This window comes from Falco cherrug, chromosome Z (genome assembly GCF_023634085.1).
Source record: "Falco cherrug isolate bFalChe1 chromosome Z, bFalChe1.pri, whole genome shotgun sequence".
NCBI classification, from domain to species: domain Eukaryota; kingdom Metazoa; phylum Chordata; class Aves; order Falconiformes; family Falconidae; genus Falco; species Falco cherrug.
In genome coordinates, this window is record NC_073720.1 from 1223504 (window position 1) to 1243355 (window position 19852).

General features: G+C 41.7%; 1 protein-coding gene across 25 annotated transcripts in view; it reads left to right on the forward strand.

Moving 5' to 3' along the window:
* Window positions 1-19852, forward strand: part of TCF4 (transcription factor 4) — a 240179-nt gene that overhangs the window by 39227 nt on the left and 181100 nt on the right. The window contains exon 1 of one of the 25 annotated variants that reach the window (XM_055698382.1): window positions 18800-18986. The exons of the other annotated variants lie outside the window; for them this stretch is intronic. The gene's annotated coding sequence lies outside the window, so the exon portion shown is untranslated. Of the gene's footprint in view, window positions 1-18799; window positions 18987-19852 lie in introns of those variants that run through there. 25 annotated transcript variants of the gene reach the window in all.

A 19852-nucleotide genomic window follows, 5' to 3' on the forward strand; every position in this document is an offset into this window, starting at 1 on the left:
TCTTCAATGGTTGTATTTGATCTACAGGAGGCCAGATTTGCTTAGCTTCATGCCTTTTTTTTTGCTTTTTTATTGCTGTAACCTGTGGGTCCTTGTGGACACTTATGCCTGCATTAACAAGCCTTATATTGTGGGGGTGAATTGCTAATTTTTTCTCTTGAAAGCAGAAACTTGTGACTTTTTTGTTCTTTCTTTTTTCACCACTTATTCCAAAGTGTCATTCCATTTTAAATAGATACTTCAACTTTCATGATTTTTGTGGATCTTGGCTTTTGCAAAAAATAATTGTCTGTGAGTCTTTTCACCTGAGCCTTAGTGTCCTCAACTTAAATAACCAACTTCCTCCAAGTAATGTCCTAATCTGCTAATTTCTCTTGATTTTTCTTCCTTCATGTTCTCCACCCTCTTCTTCCTGGCTTCATGATCCATGTTTATCACTGCATAATGTTATTTTCATTGAGCCCCAGCATGTGCGCAGGTGAGTGCATCCTTCTGTGGCTGGCTGGCTGCCTCCTGCCTCTCCCTACCATACCCTTTCCTTTCACACTCTGCAGCGCTCAAATTTAGCTTATTCAATTACTGTGGATCTCTCTACTTCTCTCTAGCCTGCAGAAGGACCTAATTTATTAGAGAAACTGAATGCTTCCGTAGTCAAGGTTGTTGGTTTCTTATTTGTAGCCTTCAGTTTTGCTCGGTCCCTCCCTTCCCCAGCAGAGCCCTTTTCTGAAAAAAAAAAAAAAAGCAAAACACCAAACACCAAAACAACCACCCAACCAAACATTTCCCTTCTCCTTTTCTGAGACTTTTGAAGAACAGTGAACTTGTGACATTATCCATAGGGAAAACTTATAAAAGACCCACAGGTTTGCCATATTGTGCCCAAAATTCACATCTAACCAAATGTTTTTTTGCAGGTTGGTGGAAAAATGTTCTGATAGCATTTTTTTTCCTCCAGTATTTTGCTCTTGAGCACGCCTCTGCACTTCCTGGGTTTGGCCAGGACTAGAAGTGGAAGTGCTGAAATACCATGAGACAGACTGTTCATCTGAGCTTTCCCACTCACTTTTCCAGACCCAAGCAGTCTAGGCACTTTCAGTAAACATCTGATATTTCTGGATAGTGATTTGAACCAAACCTCTGTACTTGTCATTCTGGGTTGCTCAGTGATGCACTTTTTGACTGACGGGCTGTTGGTCCTTGGGAGGACAGCTATCTCCGTTACCCGTGCAGTTACACAGGCTTCTCCAGAGGTGCTGCCTCCTGCCCGGTTTATCAGATAATTCTGTTCATCTGCTGTTACCCCTCTACGTGTTGTCCTGCCAGGCCTTACGCTCCCCAGCCCTGCTGTAGTCTGGCACCATGTGGGTATCGCTTCTCTTTGATGGCTCTTGAAGCCTTGTCTCTGCAGAGCACAGAAAAGGCAAAGTTTTAATCTGGGTGGAGGAATTTAATGGAGACAGAGTTAAATCACTGGTTGCAATTAGTTTCTGTGAGATCCTCATTTAAACAATGAACTCAAGCTCTCTTCTGTCTTGGTGCTACTTATTTTCTAGGAAGTAGAGTAGTTCTGTATCACCTGCGTTTTAGCAATTATGTTGCTAATTCAGATAAGGAATTTTTGTGTTACAGTAGAAAGTGAATGAAGCTCTCATTAGTTATGTGGTCATGATTTTAAATTGTGGTTTCCAGCAAGTTTTGCACTTGGGTGAAATTTAGAATTTAATTATAATAGCCAAACCCAGCAGTTTAAATAACTTTTAGTAGTTTTGACTATAAGCTTACGGTATTCTTCTGCTTTGAAATGAACAATGGCACTAAACCCATGAACTGTTGGTGATTTGTACTAGCTAGTGGATTGAACTGATTGGTTTTGGTTAGTGTCCTTCAGTGTTTCAGAAGTAGTAAATCTCATGCTTTCTGTTTTTACTGGTAGGATGGAAGAAAAGGATAAGCTGGCATACTTTTTTCACTCCAGCCTCAAACACCTTGGCTGTTGTGTTGTACTGGTAGAACAAATGGAAACAAAGGAAATGTTCTGTATATGTTTAGGGAAGAGGCTGGTGATGTCAAAAAACATTTGGTTTTCTGCATGCCAGAGTGCTAGGAGTTTGGCCAGTTATTTCTGTTAGATTAGTGGCTTATATTTCTTGAAATACAAACACCAAATTTACAATACTTGAATATTAACTTTTAGTTCATTTATATTGTTCAAAGACTGCAATTTTAGATCTTAAAAGAAGCCAAAGTTTTACATTTGCATTGAATTATTTTGAAAAGAAAATTATGTTTAATTCAGTTTGATTTCTGACTGATAAAAGTAATTGTTTTCCTTACTCTGGTATTGGTTTTCCCCTAGAGTCTTATTTTTTGGTTTTGTAGCACAGCCAAGGAGGTTGCGGGAGGCAACAGCAGAGAAAAATCCTTTAAGATATTAAGTGTTGAAAATAATAAAAATTAAATATTGAAAATAAATAAAACCCAAACCACCAGATAAGCAGGAAAATTCCCCACCAAATTGAATGATGCTATATATGATTCCTCTCAAAGCACACCGCAATATATTGCAAAATAGAAAAAAGTAAATGTCACCAAATTCAGTCCTCTTAAGGCTCATAGTTTGGAGCTTGCAGTTAGTTGTGTCCTAGAAATATCATGTATGCATGTAAATATATGTAGTGTGTGTGTATATATATATATTAGTATACATACATGTACACATTTTGCAAAATTAGGCCCAGAGTATTTTTATGTGTGTGTATATATATATATGGCTCAAATCTGCATCCAGTAAAGTTAATTGTATATATTTCAACTACACAGATAGCTGTAGAAGTTAAGTGAAATAGGTGCAGTTTTCCCAAATGAGAAACTGCTGCTCTTACAAATAAAATTATTAAAAAAAAACCAACCAGATTAATCTGTATTTTTTTGTCTGACATCTTAAAACTTCTGACCTGGGGAATTTTTTTCCTCACTGGTGTTGGTAAATGCAGTCATAAGCATCTCAATAGTAAGAGGTACTTATTTCATGCTCTTTTTTTTTTTTTTTTTTCCTTGCTGATTTCTTGTGCAAAGTGTTCCCTCTAAAATTTCTTGATTGAAAAAGCATCTTGGGGAATGATGCATTTTGATGCAAGACAGAGTAGCGATAAGCGCTAACTGCTGCTTCTGAAACAGTAGTAAAAAGGAGGTACTAAGTGCAGCCAACATAATTTTATAGCATCTTACACTTTTATTTGTGAAACAGCGTATTTAAATATGTTAATGTTATGCACATCCATTGAAACAGAATACAGGCTATAAACTTCATGCTGTGAGCATGAAACCTGAGGCTGCTTCAAGAAATTTTTGCTGACTCTTATTATTAGTTTCATATAAAATCATAATGGACAAAGGTCAGAGAAAAATGAATTGTGTATATCAAATGGGTTTATTTTGTACATTCAGGATTATTTTCTGTATTTATTTTCACAGTTTCCCTGGCTTCCCTGCAATCCTTGATTTTACAGAGCAGCTAGAGGAGACAAATACTATTGAAAAATGGGAAAACTTAATCTGAAAAAGAAGGCAGTTGCCAACCAGTCCATGATCAGGTGTCCTACCTTTCAGGCTGCTGAATTTGCTTTCTGAAACTAATTTGACTGTTTAAGGAGAACATTTGTGTTATCATAGCGTAGAAATGTATCATCGTTTTTATACACACTCATAAATTCTACAGCTCAGCCAGTAATTTTAAAGCTTGTCCAAGACTCATGTTTGTGCTGAAACTCTGCAGAAGACGTTGCAGCTCAAAAGAACAATTTTGGAATGAAACGTGGTATTTTGCATGAGATGGAATGGCTCTTTCAGCATATGGCAATTATGATGTAGCTTGTTCTGGCAGGGCAGGCAGGAAGTCTGCAGCTCGGGGTCCTGTGCATCGCAGGGTGTTGACAATTACTCCTATATGTCATTAAAAGTAGCCAATTAGAAATTTTATTTTATTTTTTTCCTCTTCCAAGGGCCTAAAATTTTTATTGTTTATACAGCTCTCATTAGATTCAGCCAAACAGTTGCAAACGCTTCTAGGCTGTGGCAGTGGCACAGTGATGCTGTGTGTGAAGCGCTGGCGTTCGCCATGGGCTGGCACAGGGTCGGGCGCCATGCGGGGTGTCCTCAACGCGCTATTTCAGTAGCTCTTTCTTGCAAGGTAAACACTTTAGCACAAGGTCAGCATCCATGTAGCAAAGTTTTTCTTTCCACCAGGCACATAGGGCTAGCCTTTTTTACTTTTTCCTCTTATTGTTTGTTCATTTTGTAAAATAGCAAGCAAGGTGTCGATGTGGTGCAGCAAGTGAAGGCAGCAGGCTGGGAGCACAGGTGAAGGAAGAGGCCAGCTTCGCAGTCGCCATAAATCACAACCCTGCCGGCTTCCGTGCAGCTTCAGTAGTTTGTACCAGCCTTCATTTTGGAATGATGAATTTGATACATTATTCAGTTTTTTGGAACCAAGTGTTATTTTCCTCTCTCTGTTCTCATCTTCTTGAAGTCAGGAAGGGTAACAGGATCACTGTGTGAAAATACTGCGGGTGGAGCGAAAGGCTCTGCTTGAAGAAAATATTGGCCACAAAATACGAATTGCAGGTCCGATGCTGGAAAATTAAACTAAAGGTTGGTTTGTTCTCCTTATCCTTCCTGTCCCCAGTGTGCTGGGGTGGGGCCATGAGAGAAAGATTGCATTAAAGGAAGTAAAAAGCACTTGTGATGTTTATTCTCTATAAAACACATTTCAAGCATCAAACCCTGTACTTGGTATAAATTCTAAATGGGAAAGAACAGAGTGTATTGGAAATGTGATGAGGAGATTATTAAAGGGCTGATTTAAGTAGTCATGTTGCAGCCCATAAACCGTATCTAAATCTCTGGAGCAAGCTTAAAATACTACATTGAGGTCAATCTTTAGAATACCTGGATTTGAGAAAATTGAAAACAAATTTCTGTGTGGAGGAGTTCAGATTCAGAAGTCTCTCGTTCATTCTGGAGGGCGAACTCTTCTTACTAACATCTTGAGGAATGAGTGCTTCAGCCAAAGGGTGGTGCTGACATAAGCAAAAGCAGTGACTCATTAATTCGGCTTCGGTTGGGCAACAGAAGCGGGGGGCGGGGAATGGCCTAATCCTCTCACAAGGCAGAGAGGTGCCTCTTCATGGTGCTGCTCAAAGTGTCTCTGCAACCCAGTTCTGTCTCACAGCATGCCCGCTGCTGCTCTAGCCACAGGGCGGGTGGCGTTTGCGTGGTCCCTCGACATGGTGCAGATAGCATCACCACGTCCTGCGCCAGGTGAGCCCGCTGCTGCCAGGGCTTGGCTCCTGGCACATGGCTCACACCGCGCGTGGCCAGCTCTCCGCCTCCCGCAGCGCTCGCGGCATGCCAGCAGACAGATAAGCATAGATTTGGTCACTTGCCTAAAGTCATATAGTAAGTCGGCAGCAGAGCTCTGAATTTGATAACTAATATAAATATTTATTACTGGTTTTACTCTGGCAGTGGTAGGTATCTGTGCTACGGTATACTCCACCTTGCACAGGGCTGCTGCCTTGGAAGGTGCAGGAGCCTTGCAGCTGCCTTTGCATTTTTTACTTTTATTTTTCTTCATTTTATGGGAAAAAAAAGTGGGGACAAAATTAAATGCCTGCATTTTCTTTAATTTTGTCGCAGATTTATTTTCTTAATAACATTTCCTTCACAGCTCGGTTTCTCTTTTAGTCTTTTCCTGTGCTGAAGTCATTCTCCAGTGAGTGACATCATTTCTTTACCAAAAAAACCTACTCTGATGTAGTTCCTGTAATTCAAGCAGTAATTTGGTTAATTCAGAATTAAAGGAGCTATTACTGCAAATACGATTTTAGTGCAGCATCAGAAGATGACTGGGAAGAGTTTTCCTTTATAGAAGGGATAGGCTCCCTAATTAGTTAAATGTAAGGAGGTATATGGAACAACAAGAAGGACAAGAGGAACTGTATTTGTACTCTGATCAATTTGCAAAATTTGTCTCCATTTGAAAAGTACTTTATTAGACTATCTGGAGAGATCTGTAATGATCTGCCAATGCAAGTAGTGTGCCCAGACTTGTTACCCAATTATTTTACATTGGCAATTAACAGCTAAGAAGAGCTTCCTGGAAGCAGTTTGTGTATGTTATAGGTGAATCCTTGCCTGTGTGCTTGCACTGGTGTATGCGAGCAAGGCAAGCCAGATTTAATTTCATTTTGTCGATGTATATGAGAGTGTGTAACTCATATACTTGTGTATGTATGCAGATGGCAAACCCTGTGTGTAATACTATGTAAATCCCAGACTCTGAGACCTCAGTATGGTCAAATTTCATGGTTTGGCCTATTAATTTTCATGTGACCAAAACAGTGTCTATTTCTCTTATATTTCCCTGGACTAGCTCTCAAGAGCAGCCAACATTTTGTGGGTTTTTTTTTTGTTTGTTTGTTTTGGGGTTTTTTTTGTTTGTTCATTTTGGGGTTTGTTTGTTTGTTTGTTTGTGGTTTGTTTGTTTGTTTGTTTGTTTTTCTCCTAATGGGCTGTGGAAGATGTTAGCCTAATGCCCCACACTTGTTGCTGCTGTAGGTCACTGATTCAGCAGAAGTGCTGGGCAGCCTGCCTGTGGTGGGGCCAGGGCCCTCGCATCCATGAGGACCACAACCTTCTGGGGCTGGCGGCCTTTCAGACATGGTGCCATGCTCTGCACGGCTGGGTTGCTGGCTTAGGGGAGCAGGGGTGCCCTTGCCACAGTACAAGTGGGCTGCTGAGACTTTCTGTAGTTGTGTCCCGTGGTACTTGTGTGCTTAGGGATGGTGTTGCTGCCTGGGGGGCTTCTTGACCAGGTTGACTCCACGTGTTGTCCCAGCTGTGACAAGGGTAGTGGAAGGGATGGCTGGAGGAGGTAAGGTGGGCTGACCATGGGGGCTCTGCTCTGCAGAGGAGGGTCTGCAGTCCCAGGCACCCTGGAGGCACTCCAGCTACCCAGCCCCAAAAGACAGGAGGGAGCTACTGGTCCACAGCAGGAGAACATGGGAGGTATTAGGAAAGGAGAGCGTCTGAAGGTGGAGACTTTCAGTTGAACTCAGGGTGAGGTTTTCCTGTCTTTCCTCACAGACTGTGGCTTGAAACATCTGGCAGAATGGCAGCGTCTGGCACTTTATTTGGCACTTCCATTTGCATGCCTGTGCAAATGTATCTGGGAAATGCACAAATACATTAATTGGGAAGATATGTACAGGAAGTCCATTAATAAGTGCATGGATTACATCTTTTCTATCTTTTCTTACTCAGTGAATTTCCAATCATGGTGTCTAGCAACAACCATGTATTTACCAGTCCCACTTACAAGCCCCACGCTCTTAAAGGCAATTGAGGGAAGAGTTAAGGTCATTGCAAACTGCATTTAATAAGTTATGTGGTTTTCAACAAGCAGAAATTTACACCCATCCCAGTAGCCTGACCCAAGGGTATAAACACTGTTTCTTCAGCCCTAATCTTCAAGCCAATGTGCTGAACAAATCATTTGGACAAGAAATACAGGGAGCGTGGATCGCTTTCTCAGACGTGATGCTCACAGAGTCACTGGTGCAGGGACAACATGTGCAGGGGCTGGAATAAACCCCTGCAGTTTCTGTTGGACAGACCTGGTTTTGCAACTTCAGGATGATTGTGGCAGCACCTTCAGCTAAGGGAACAGGAGGGAACCTGAACCTTTAAAAACTGATTTTAAAATATTTGGAGTATGCGACATCTATCACCTTCTCTACTGGTCTATGCAACATCTGTAAATTGAGCTGGCAAGGGAAATTAAGGGTAGGTTGGTCTGGAATATCATAAGCATAAAGAAGGCAGCAGGTAATTTTTTTAATTAACAAACCTACATGGAGTAAGTTTTACAAATTCCCAGCATCTGTGTGAGATTGAATTTGGCTTGCAAATTATGCTCAGTAATGGCTTTTGGTTTTTGGAGTCTGTGATGGGCCAATTCTTCCAAGCAAAGGCTTTATCTTGAATCCTGAAGTATACTTTGTGCTGGGAGTACTCGGGATTCCCCATTTCACATCCCCCTTCTCCAAGATTTCTGGATCCTGCAAGCTTCAGAAAGTGGCATTGGCAGTAAAGTCAGAGTAAATAGATTACTCTTACATACAGGTGCATAGTTATTACAGGTCAGTACATCTGACCTTTGGAATTCATCATCTGCAGACTCCCTCCCCAAAAATACCTGAGAGTTAATAGCTTGCTTATAGCAATAGGTGCAAATTTTATAGTGTGTTTTACAAATTACATTGTGGACTAGGGAAGAACAAGGTCCAGCTTTGAGGCCCAGTACTTTGAACTGGGGAAGGAATTACTAGGGAGTGGTACATGGCTGCTTCATTTAAAGTAATAGAAACAATGCTCCATGCTTCCTTGTAATATCTGCTGCCACCCGAGAATATGAAACATAAATGAACAATAGCCCCATATATAATGGGATATTTCTGCTGTCTTTCAGAACATCCTATACAAATCAAGAGGTGTAATAAGCAGATATGAATAAAGAGAATATTGTACAAGGACAAGAGGTGGAGAAGGATAAAGACAGGTTTATAAAGTCTTTATAAAGTCTGGGATGGTAGGTGTTACCATTGTGGACATACAGAAAGGGAAGTGTTCCTATAAACGCATGATCCTATGCTCCTGGCTAGTTTGTATTTCTGAGCAGAAGAATGCTTTGCTTGCAGGAGTAAGTCATGAAGGCTGACAGAGGGCTGTGTATTTACACGCAAATCTATGGATTTACTTCCATGAATAATGAAAACATGATACCTGTATAAATCTCCTTAGATGAGACTAAACTCAAGCTTAATGATGGTAAAATGGTAAAAAAAAAAAACCACTGAATCCTGTGGGAAAATGGCAAATGCAACTCTGGCTACTGAAGAAGCGTTGTACTGAAAGGCATAGACTATTTTTGGATGGAAAGAAAAGACTTCTTACCTCATCCTTGAAAGAAAGTTGAGACACACATTAGCAGCAAAGCAATTATAAAATGTTAGAGAAGAGACAGTGATTATTGGACTTCATGACAGGAAGTCATTGAGAATTTCCTGAAAGAAGTAAAAGAGGAGTGTATTTGCATTCTGTTCAGTGATTTGGGAGTACTTAAATATTTATAGGAAAATTCCAAGAGGTGGTGTGTGTTTTCCATTATACAGATTTCCTATAAAAAATAAATAAACGTTGCCACAGCAAACTAATGGCTACAGTTTCTGCTCTCTGCTGCAAAACTTACTCTTGTTAGATTGTATTGGGCTTAAATTTTTCCTGAATCATTGATTTACTTTGCTCGATTGCAAAATTTTTTTTGCAATCCAGAACACAAAAGACCTATGCTAATGAAAATTCATGGAATTTAAGAAAAAGAAACATCACTGAACTTTTTACATGAGGAAAAAACCCAAAGCACCACAAACCTTAAAATACCTTTATCTTTTGATTTGGGGTCTATACCACTTTCATATCTCTCTCTTGTTTCTGTCTCTCATATAAAACCTCTTGTTTTGTAAGGGGAACCTGAACAGAAGTTGAAACATCTGTGCGCTCTTAAAACTGGTGTAGGGTTAAGCCTGGTGGGTGCGTTGAGCTGACTTGCGTCGGGCAGGTTTGGGTCAACAGCCCCTGAGGGTGCTGGAGTGCTCCAGCCACCTGTCTGTTAGTGAGGTCGCTTTCTAACCAGTTTCCCCAGTTCCCCTCTGTAAGTCGGCTCTCCTTGTGTCACGCTTACCCTTCTGATTAAAATTTATTCATCCCAGAATTATGAATAATACACAGGAGGAGGAAGGGGGGATATAAAACAGGAGGAATATGCATATAAACATGCAGAACTTCACACCCCAGACTCTTTCATTGCTCTCTGGAAACAATCTAAATGTCTGGTTATTTCTCCTCTCTCCCCACTGTATTTGAATGTATTCAAGCAGCAAAAGAATTTTCCTGTCATTTTTTCTTTCGTGCCTGCAGGATTAATAGGTAAATAGCTGGGTTTGTTCTTAAGACGCTTGTTTGTGAGCGAGTAGGTGGCATCTGGATGTGAAAGTTTAATGAGGGAGATTGGCGCTGTGCTGGGGTGGGTTTTAGTGGAGAACGTGGTGGGGGCTCGCACTCCCCTGTGCCTCTGGTGGGAGGAAAGACCCCCCCCGCTGATGGGAACCAGTCACCCCTTGCTCTGGGCGTCTCACAGGTTTTGGGCAGACATTTCAGGGTCTTTGTCTACTTGGCAGTGGTCCCTGGGCATTGTAGGGAGCATTGGCTTTGTGGGCTCTCATCTGTCTCTGCTTCAGCTAGTTCCAATGTGATCCCTTGGTTCCTAACGATCTGCTCACATCCGTTGAAAAAATGGGGATGCAAGGAGCCTTATGATTTAGGATCTTAAATGCTCTGTTGAAACCGGGCATGGGAGGACTGGAATGCCTCAGGTCTGATCCTAGCATGTACATCCTTTTATTCTGTGGTTTAGTTGTGGTAGACAAGTTGTTTAGTATAAAGATGCTGACATTTGTGTGGGTGCCCAATTCCACAAGTAAACACTGGAATATTTAGTTTTCGGAGACATTGAGCAAGTGGGCCCACATTGTTCTTTGTGAAGCCACTATTGATTAATTCCTCTATAAATAAAATCAGAATCAGACCCAATTTTCCAAAGAGAAGGGAATTAAAATAATTTCTGTTGTTTGGTATGGGCATTGGGGTGAAAAAGTCATAATTACCCCAAATTGAGGGTAATCTGATCCTATCAATTCAGTTTTCCAGTAAATGTTTGTTTTGTTGTTGCCCCCCCCAGTCTTTCAAGTTCTGTCTCGGAGCATTTTAGCAATTAATCTGAAATATATTTATTCTTGTTAATGCTTTTCCCCACACAATGGCTTTTGTTTGGCTTCAAGTTCTGGTGTGTGTTTTTGAACTTCCCTCCAAGCTCGTATTCCAAGCCTAGATTCATCTGAAGCTGTGAAACCTAGCATCGCCTTGGGGAGCTGGAGCCTATTTTCCTACTCCAGAGGAATTCCTCTGGCACTGTGCATGCTGAGCTTCTGAAGGCTGCTGATGTAAGAAACCAGCTCCTTTCCAGAGCATCAGGCTAAGCAGTACAGTTGGTCAATGTTTGTTTCTCTTACAGACCAAGTTTGTATTAGGACTGAACCGATTTACTTAAGAGCTTTGTTTATTCTCTGTCATGAAATTCCAAGTCCACCATTGGTTTTGGCTCCCTTGCTCACTTTGGGCTTGATCCTCTGAGCTAATCAGCTGCAGCAAGTTATGTGGGTCTCTTCTGGATTGTTCTTTTGAACTGATACGTGTGTGCACAAAGGCACATATATTTTTCTTTTTTTTTTTTTTTAAAGTTGATTTGTGCAGACATCAACAGGATATTATTAGTCCCGAGAACTGACGACAGTTTGACAGCCTGATGCGTAGAGGAAGGAAGTTTACAAACATCTTGGAGAGAGCCATGTTGAGCAGTTGAAGGAAATGAGGCATGTCCTGCTGTTATTGTGCTTATAGAGCTGGGATTCCCAAGGGGCAGAATAACCCCATCTTGAGACCTCAGTCTGGCAAAGAACAAGTTGACTCATATTTTATTTTTGTTGGTTTTGTTACGAGTCTGTTACTGTTCCAGTTGTGATGTTGCTTGTAAACAAACTGCTGCTATACTTTTATTTGGAGCTATTGAATGATAGCTTAGGCACATACAGGAAAGCAGGCATCTAAAGCTAGTTATTTTTTTTATATATGTTTTTGATGTTACACTGCATCAGTTATGATAGTTCCCAGATTAATAAATGCAGACACTGAGTCCAGTTTGTGCACAGAGCTCTGCATACACTGGACAAGAAGCTCAGTGTAAGACGTGGTACCCTGGGAGCTCCTGAACAAGAGCCCCTCGCCTTCCCTGTGGGGTCACCAGTGAGGGTGAAGCCTGTCCCCTGTGTTTGGGGACTGACTATTGCTCAGTTTGGTTAACCATAACATAGGGAATTCAGTGAAATGAAAAATAGGAAGCTAGTGACAAATTTTCTATAAAATGAAAGTGTTTAAGCGACACAAAATCATCAGGGCTAAAAGGCTAAATGTGCTCTTTGTGCTGAATGGGAGGAGTGCTGTTCCTAAAAATCAAAAGCAGTAAAACTCTTCTGTCCCATGCGCAGAACATGCTGATGCATCCTTAGAGACAGGCGTAATGTATGCACACATTTCCACTCAAAGGCTGTAATGCAGACTCTGTGTGTCTTGACTTTTCCGTGGCTGTCTATCGGTGTTTGTCAGAACTTCCTCCTGCGTTCAGAAGTAAGGGGAGCCCTCTGACTCACTTTGTGCCATCATTACTCCTTTCAAAGTTACATTTGATGAGCTGCAGTGTTAATGGACACCAGGTGATCTGAAGTCCTTTCTGCAGCATGGTGTGCCAGATCCTTAAGAGTTTGGAAGGAAGACATGCAACATTTTATTAATAAAGTTTTATTAAAAGATAACAGCTAGGCTGTTCACTGAGCAGTTACAGCGATGGTGATACCATGGTGTCCCAGTGAAGTCAGGTATTGTAACAGGGGTGACGGTAGGGTAGTGATAGGACAAAGGCTAATGGTTTTAAACTGAAACAGGGGACGTTTAGACTGAATCTTAAGAAGAAATTGTTCCCTGTGAGGGCGGTGACACACTGGCACCGGCTGCCCGGGGCAGCTGTGGGTGCCCCGTCCCCGGCAGTGCCCAAGACCAGTCTGGGGCTTGGAGCCACCTGGGCTGGGGGAGCGTCAGGGGGTGGCCTGGGGGGGCTTTGAGGTCCCTCCCAGCCCAAACCATGCTGTGATTCTATGGCAGCAACAAATTATGGCCAGGGAAGTTGAGGCTGGGTGTGGAGACCCCCTCCCCAGGCAGGCCCCATGGTGCTGGCGTTGGCTGTCTGAGGTGCTGTGGGGTCCTGCTCTGCAGAGGGTTTTGAAGCTGGGATGGAGAGTGCTATGGCTGACTTGATCCAGGCTTAGACGCAGTCGTACAAGACACCTCCCGAGTCTCTTCTGGGTGATGGTGCCACGGTTCTTCCTCCCCAGGCTTCTGCGAAGCCAGCAGGACAGCTGCTGTGACCTCGGCTGAAGTCAGCCACAGCAGGCAGAGCCTGGGGAGAGAGGAGGAACGCTGCGTGGGGCAAGCGCTCATTTCAAGACTTTGACAAACACAGCCAAAGGGACTAAAACTTGCCCTTTAGTTGTGTGGGTTTTTAAAAGCATTTCCTTACTTGGAATGTTAATCTTTATGTCTCCTATTTTATTTTCTTTCTCCCTACTTATACTGTATGGCTGTTTCACTGTTCTCGCCTCACTCTTTAGCATGCCCCACATTGAGAGCCGGTTCTCAGGCAGGAGCATAATAGCATCTTCAGGGCTATGTGTTACTTTCAAGCTTGGACTAGATCTAGAGATGAAATGTCATGTGCTGCTTCTGTGTCGTGGTGGTTAGTCCAGCTGGGCAGCTCTGTACGAGCTGTCCCAAACCTTGTCCCAGAGCTGCCAGCCAGGGCAAGAGCATCTCCTCCCTCCTGGGGAGGTGGGATGGGGAGAGAACCACCACTGTCTGCAGCCAGGCACTGTGCTAACCAGGGCCAGTGGAGTCCCTAGATTGGGGTTAACATCTCACCAGGTATGACTCGCAGCCAGAAATTGCTCTGTCTTGGAATAGCAAGTCAACTGTTGCTGTTGCCATTTCCAATGTTGTTTTGGGTTCTCTTGCAGTATTTTTTTTTATTTCATAAATATATTTCAGTAGCTGAAGTGATTAAAGAATTAAACAGTCGTTCATGGGAGTGAAATAAACTAGACTTTTAAAATGTATATACTAAATAAAAGGCTTCATGTTGGCATGTCGATGAATATCTGCAGAGTTGGTTGATTATTATTATTTATTTTTTTTAAAGCCAGTAGATTATCACTTGGGTCACAAAGAATAGTTTAAAAAAAGAGAAAAAAAAGCAAGGTTAAAGTGTATCCTAACTCTCTTGCTCACGTTTATAGTACAGTTTTATTACTGAAGGTAAGACAGGTAACTGGGCATTACTCCAAATTCCTGGCGGCTTTCCCTTTCCAAGGCACTAATATGGGGATTAGCGTGTTGTTTCAAAGCTATTACCTTTCTTCACCTCCATAATTGCTTGTTCTTAGGGGAGAATACTGAAAACTCAGTGCTCATAAAGTAGACTTTTTATGCAACGTATGCAAAGTTATATTTTGTTATCAGTTGGATTTACTTTAATCTCTGTGTGTGCATTTTCGTATGGCCTGTATGTAAATTACAGGTTCTTTGATTATTTAAGCGCATATATGGCACAGAAGTAGTGGACCAAAGTGAGAACTCAAGATCCTAGTGCTTTTGAGCTTCAAACTGTTGGTATGTTTCCTTGTGATAATAACTTACTGCTCCCACATGAACACTACTGCCCGGCCTGTTTCTGGGATCACAATGATGTGGCACACTCCAGAAGCCGTGGAGGTACACGAAGGAGAACTTCCATGTATGCAAGTGGAGAACATGTTGTTCCTCATGTGGCTTAGGGGCTACTTTCTGTACACTCAGAACTGAGCTGAGAAACAATTGTGTTTCTTCTTTGGATGCTCGTTCCCAAGATGACCCAGAGTAACAGCACCAAGACTATGATCAGTGAACTGTTTCTCATCTGAACCGATCTGGGTAAGCTGGAAAACAGATATAATGCGTACCTGTGCACAGTGCGGCTGCTGCTTGGGGGAAAAAGCCACCTCTCAGCCGTGGTGGAGTGATGGTCTGACTGGGAACGGGAAAATGGGGTCTCAGAACCAGGAGACGACAGGTAGTGGAGCAGCAGCAAACTTTGCTGACTGCAGCTAGAAGAATCCGAAATGGGCTGACAGAGAGAGAGACAGCAGGAGAGAGCATTTGCTGCTAACAATTGACTAGATCCCATGCCCTTGGGGAAGTTTTTGTTCTTTTCTTGGTAGGGGAAATAGCTTGGATGAAAGATACGAGGATATGAAATAAGTTTAACAGCAGGAAGTTGTGTAAACATGATGAATTCCATTAATGGAAAATTTCAAATTGAAGGTTGTCAGTCCTTGTGTATATACCTCTCGTTTTCTTGTGAAACATCACGCGGAGTATTGAAACGCTGTCATAAAGGAAGGCATTAAAAAAAAATGAGAGAAGAATATGCTTGGTTAGTTGCCTGGAAAGAGTAAGAAAATGTTGCTGCCTTGCCCAGGATTACAGTAGATTTGGAAGGTGGTGTGTCATATTTTCCTGCCGTGTTTTACTTGTCCCGTATGAATAAGAGTTCGTTTGCAAAGCTTGCTGGGGAGGAAGGCATGCATGAGAGCACCAGAAAGGCAGCTTCTCCGTGGCTGCTGGCGAGAAGATTACTCAAAGCAGTGCAAGGAGGAAATTCTAAAATTGAGAAGCTGGTAGCATCACTCAGCAAAAGGACAGCTTGCAATTTTGAGTTATAATGATACTGTTAGAAAAACACCCAGTGGCATTTAGTCTGAATTCTGAGGTGCTAAGATGCACGTATGCACCATCAAGACTAACGTGGGAGAAGTAACACCAAGTGACTCGTCTCTCTCCAGAAAAATTGCAGCAATGCTGAGATTGCAGAGCACAAGCGTACAAGGTGCCGTTCCCTGTGGCTTGCAAGAGATAATGAACCTGGATTAATTTTCCTTGCTATTTATTCAATTTTTCAAAGACTAGAAACATACGTTTTTGTGTGTATATATGTATACATATATACGTGCATGCGTGTGAACACCTGTATTGGGCTGTGGATGATCTTGCCTACAATCCACAAAGCACCTCCCCCCCCCGCCCCATCCTGCACAGTTGAAATAAGATGCAGCTGACATCAGTCTCTTTGCCTTTTTATGATATGGGGATGCGGTGGTATCAAAGCAGGCAGGATGAAAGCACAAAAGCTTCCTGTTTCCAGCTGTTTTCCTCAGCAAAGATTTTTTTTTTTTTTTTTCCTAAAGATGATGCTTCCTTTTAAGGGGTTTTTAATCTGCAAACTGTTTCCTCAGTTTATTTCACTACAGTAAAATGTGTTCCCTTTAGGTCATATCTGTCTCTTTTAAAAACCAACCTGCCCTTTTCAGTAGTTTTATTTGCTACTCAAAAGAACAAACATGACTTTATAAAAAAACCTTTAATGAAGTACAAAGACCAATAAACCTTTTGCCACTAGAGCTGAAAATTTATAGTGATTTTTTTTTTTTAAAGAGAAACCTTGAATAAATTAAGTGGGGAAAGATACTGACTTCATAATACTTTAGAGTTTTTAATACTGAGATTCTTGCGTTTTTACCTGTGCTTGGTGTACAAAAGTAGGTTTAGATTTAGGTCATATGTAAAAACTGCTTGTTTTGGGGACACAAGTAACTTTAAAGAATGGAAGAAATAGCAATTGGGATAAAAAAAAATCTTCCAGCTGCTTCCATTATGTTAGTCTCTTTTCATTAAACTGATCTCTCTTTGTTTACTTTCTTCTAAACATAAAAATTAAAATATATTGTGCCTTCCTCTGCGGCTCTAATCCTCTATGTGGGTTTGTCACATTTGGAAGTATCCTAAAACACTGCCAACACCTTGGTGCAGAGAGGTGCCCTGCATTGTATTAAGGTAAAATGTTTATGGGGGAACTATATGGTGGGTTTAAGCTCTCACCCAGGCTGGGTCCGGCAGTGTGGTGCCTTGCTGGTGTCACAGATGTCCGCCACTAACGCAGTGTCTGTGCTCTTGGCCACGCTGGCGCTTTTGCTGAGGGAAGGCAAGCGGCGGGTTCCTGCCCGCTCCCTGTGCGAGGTGGATGGAGATTCAGCCAAGAGATGAAGAATCACCCTGGGCACAAGCGATTGTACGGTTTTGCCGGAGAGATATGGCAAGCCCTTGGACTGCAACGAAACTGAAAGCATAAGGGAGAGAACCACCTCATTTCATTGGAGCTGTAAAGCTTTCTCTGACATATGTTTTGAATGGAGATGGTGTCCCAAATGCCAAGATGTGTTGAAGGATAGCTGGTTGGTTTTGGATGATTGTCCTATATTTACTGCTTACAAGTTTCATTGTTGTTGAAAGTCTGCTGTGGTCTGTAAATATGTTCTGGAGCTGTATAAAAATACCACAATTAACATATTCAGAAGGACAACAATTGTCATGGTTGAATGACTTAGAAAGTAGCACAGGCTGTAAACAGGATGTGCTGAAATGAACTAGCACACAGGTCTGCTGCAATGGTCTTTTCAACGAGCGTCTGCTTGTTATCAGCACTTCTGAAAATAATCTTTGGATCCTCTAAAGGACATAATGCTCTGGTTTTTAAATCAGTTCCTCTAAGATGGGAAGCTTAGCTGGCATTGCTACTATTAAAGATAGCCAGATTTGGTTTGGGAGTGATGTCTGGATTCTTACTCTCTAGCTTAGCAAAATGCTATAAAGGGAAGAGGGAGAGGGGGAGGAAGGATGAAAATTTTCCCCAAAACTCTGCTGGAAAAACCCTTCTATTAACAAATTCAATAGCTAAGAGGGAGGCAGGATGTCCTAAGAGGAACTTGTATCTAGACATGGTGGGTGTATGAGATTGTGGTTGTTTTTCACTCAGTAGTGTTAAGGTGTGTAACAGGAAAAAGTATTTCATCAGAATGTTTCAACAGACTCCAGGAACACGTTGCTGAATATATGCTTGCTTTGGTGGAGGGGCGTAATTTATTCAATTTCACATCTCTGCAGTTTTAAATGCTGTAACTTCATTTCAAAGGGTATCTTTAAGGATGATTTCTTTCTTAACGATCCGTCAGATGAAAAAAAGTACAGAATTTGCTAAAAACGCCATTCAGAAAGCCACGGACTCTTTCCCAGGTGTAATTCTCAGGAGCATTCTCCAAAGTCCCTGTGATTTAGAAAGATGTCTTGAATGATGATCTAAAGACAGAGGATTTCCAACGATGCACCGAAACTTGTCCTTTTGGCATCTTTTCCCACAGGAGCCTCTGCTTTCCCTAATGTTCACAGGAGCAGTTTCCCTTAGTGTGGGCAACTGGGCCTTGAGTGCAGCAAGGAGTAGATGCTGAAACAGTTTCCATCTTTCCCTTACAGGTGGTTTTTAAATTTATGTCTTTTTAATGAGTTCCCTTGCAAAGAAATTTGTGGCCTTCTTGGGAACAGGGAGGGAGTTGGAGCCCTGTAAGTTTCTTACGAGCATATGGTCAGGCTGAAAAATAGCAGATGCTGTGTGAGCAGAGGGCAGAGCCTCAGAAGGTAGGAGATGAAGAAGGCTTCAAGAGACCCTCGCTCAGTGATCTTTCAGTTCAAAATCAAATGCTGCCGTTATGTAAGTTACCCCTGGCAAAAACTTCAAGGCTTGCAGTCATGCCTCAGCTGTTCGTAGAAGAGTCGAAGTTTTCCAAAAGTGACAAATAATTTCTCAGGCTTCCATTTTATCAAATACAGCTGAGTTATGATGCCTCAGAAGAGTCCAGTGAAAAGACCTAACAGTCTTGAACACATTTGATACAAGAAGCTATGCAGGGCAGATATTGAAGACTGAAGAGGTTTTGCAGATACACTTGGTATTCATTGTTATCCTGTAAGAGGAACGGAAAGCCTTGAGAAAATTAATGAAATTATCGTGTTTGAAGAGAAAGGTTTTATTAGCGGTTCCTCATATACCAGGGAAACGACGTGTGCTGTGTGCTGAAGGTCCTCAGCTGGCAGAGGCTGACCAGCACCCAGAGTCTGTGTTTAAAAAGAGCACCGCGTGCCAGGCGCGGATGGAGGGACATGGCATGTAAGGGAAAGATTCCTTGCGAGTGAGCAAGTTGGCTGTCCCTATGGTCAGCCGTACCTGTGACCACGTGCAGTGCATCTGCTGAGGACTGGCATCCTGGTGGTTTTTGTCAGTAAGTATAATGAGAGGGTAGCGCTTTGTGTATTCTACAGTGATGAATTAATTTGGTGTTCGTTGTGGTAGCACTGATCATAATGAATTAATTTGACATTCATGGGGATGTCATGTTTGGTTTTTTTTTATTTATTTTAAGCTTCTTTATTACAATGCAGAATTATTTAGTAGGCACTTAAAGCATTAGACATTTGATGCAGTTGTCATCATAACCTGTTTGTACTGTTCCCTTGTCTGGATGTTTCTCATGCATCGTGTTCATTCTCTGGAGAAAGACTTACTGGGTGCTAGTAGGGAAGCTTCAGGTACAATGATGGTACAGCGGCAGTACGGAGTTTAGAATTTGCTGTTCCTCTTCTTCTGCTTGCCTATTTTAAAGTACCTGAGCAAACTCCAAGACTGTAATGTGATTGATTTTACACAGCTTGGAATAAGAAAAAGGCATTTATTTTTGCTGCATAATGCCCAAATCTAAATGCATCATCAGTAATTTGTGGCATCGTTGAAGACAAATAGTCTTTTCTCTGTGTAAATATTAAATAGTGAAAAAGCCATAAAATTTAGTCCTTTGTGCCTGCCTTTTTTTTTTTCCTCCTTAAATGTGCTCGGTTGATAAATACATATATGTATATTATTTATATCTTCTTTTGAAGCAGGTGTATGATTGCACATGCATTTTATTTTTCATTGCTAAAGTGTTTCAGTTTAACTGGGAGACATGCTGGTGACTTGAAGCAGTAAATGTTGCTTTAAAACTGAGCTGATGTGCTAGTGCAGAAAATATCTGAAGTGCAACTCCCGCATCAAGGGAGTGATTTTTAAAGCCTTTAAACATATTTTTTTGAATTTGTGCATGTTCTTACA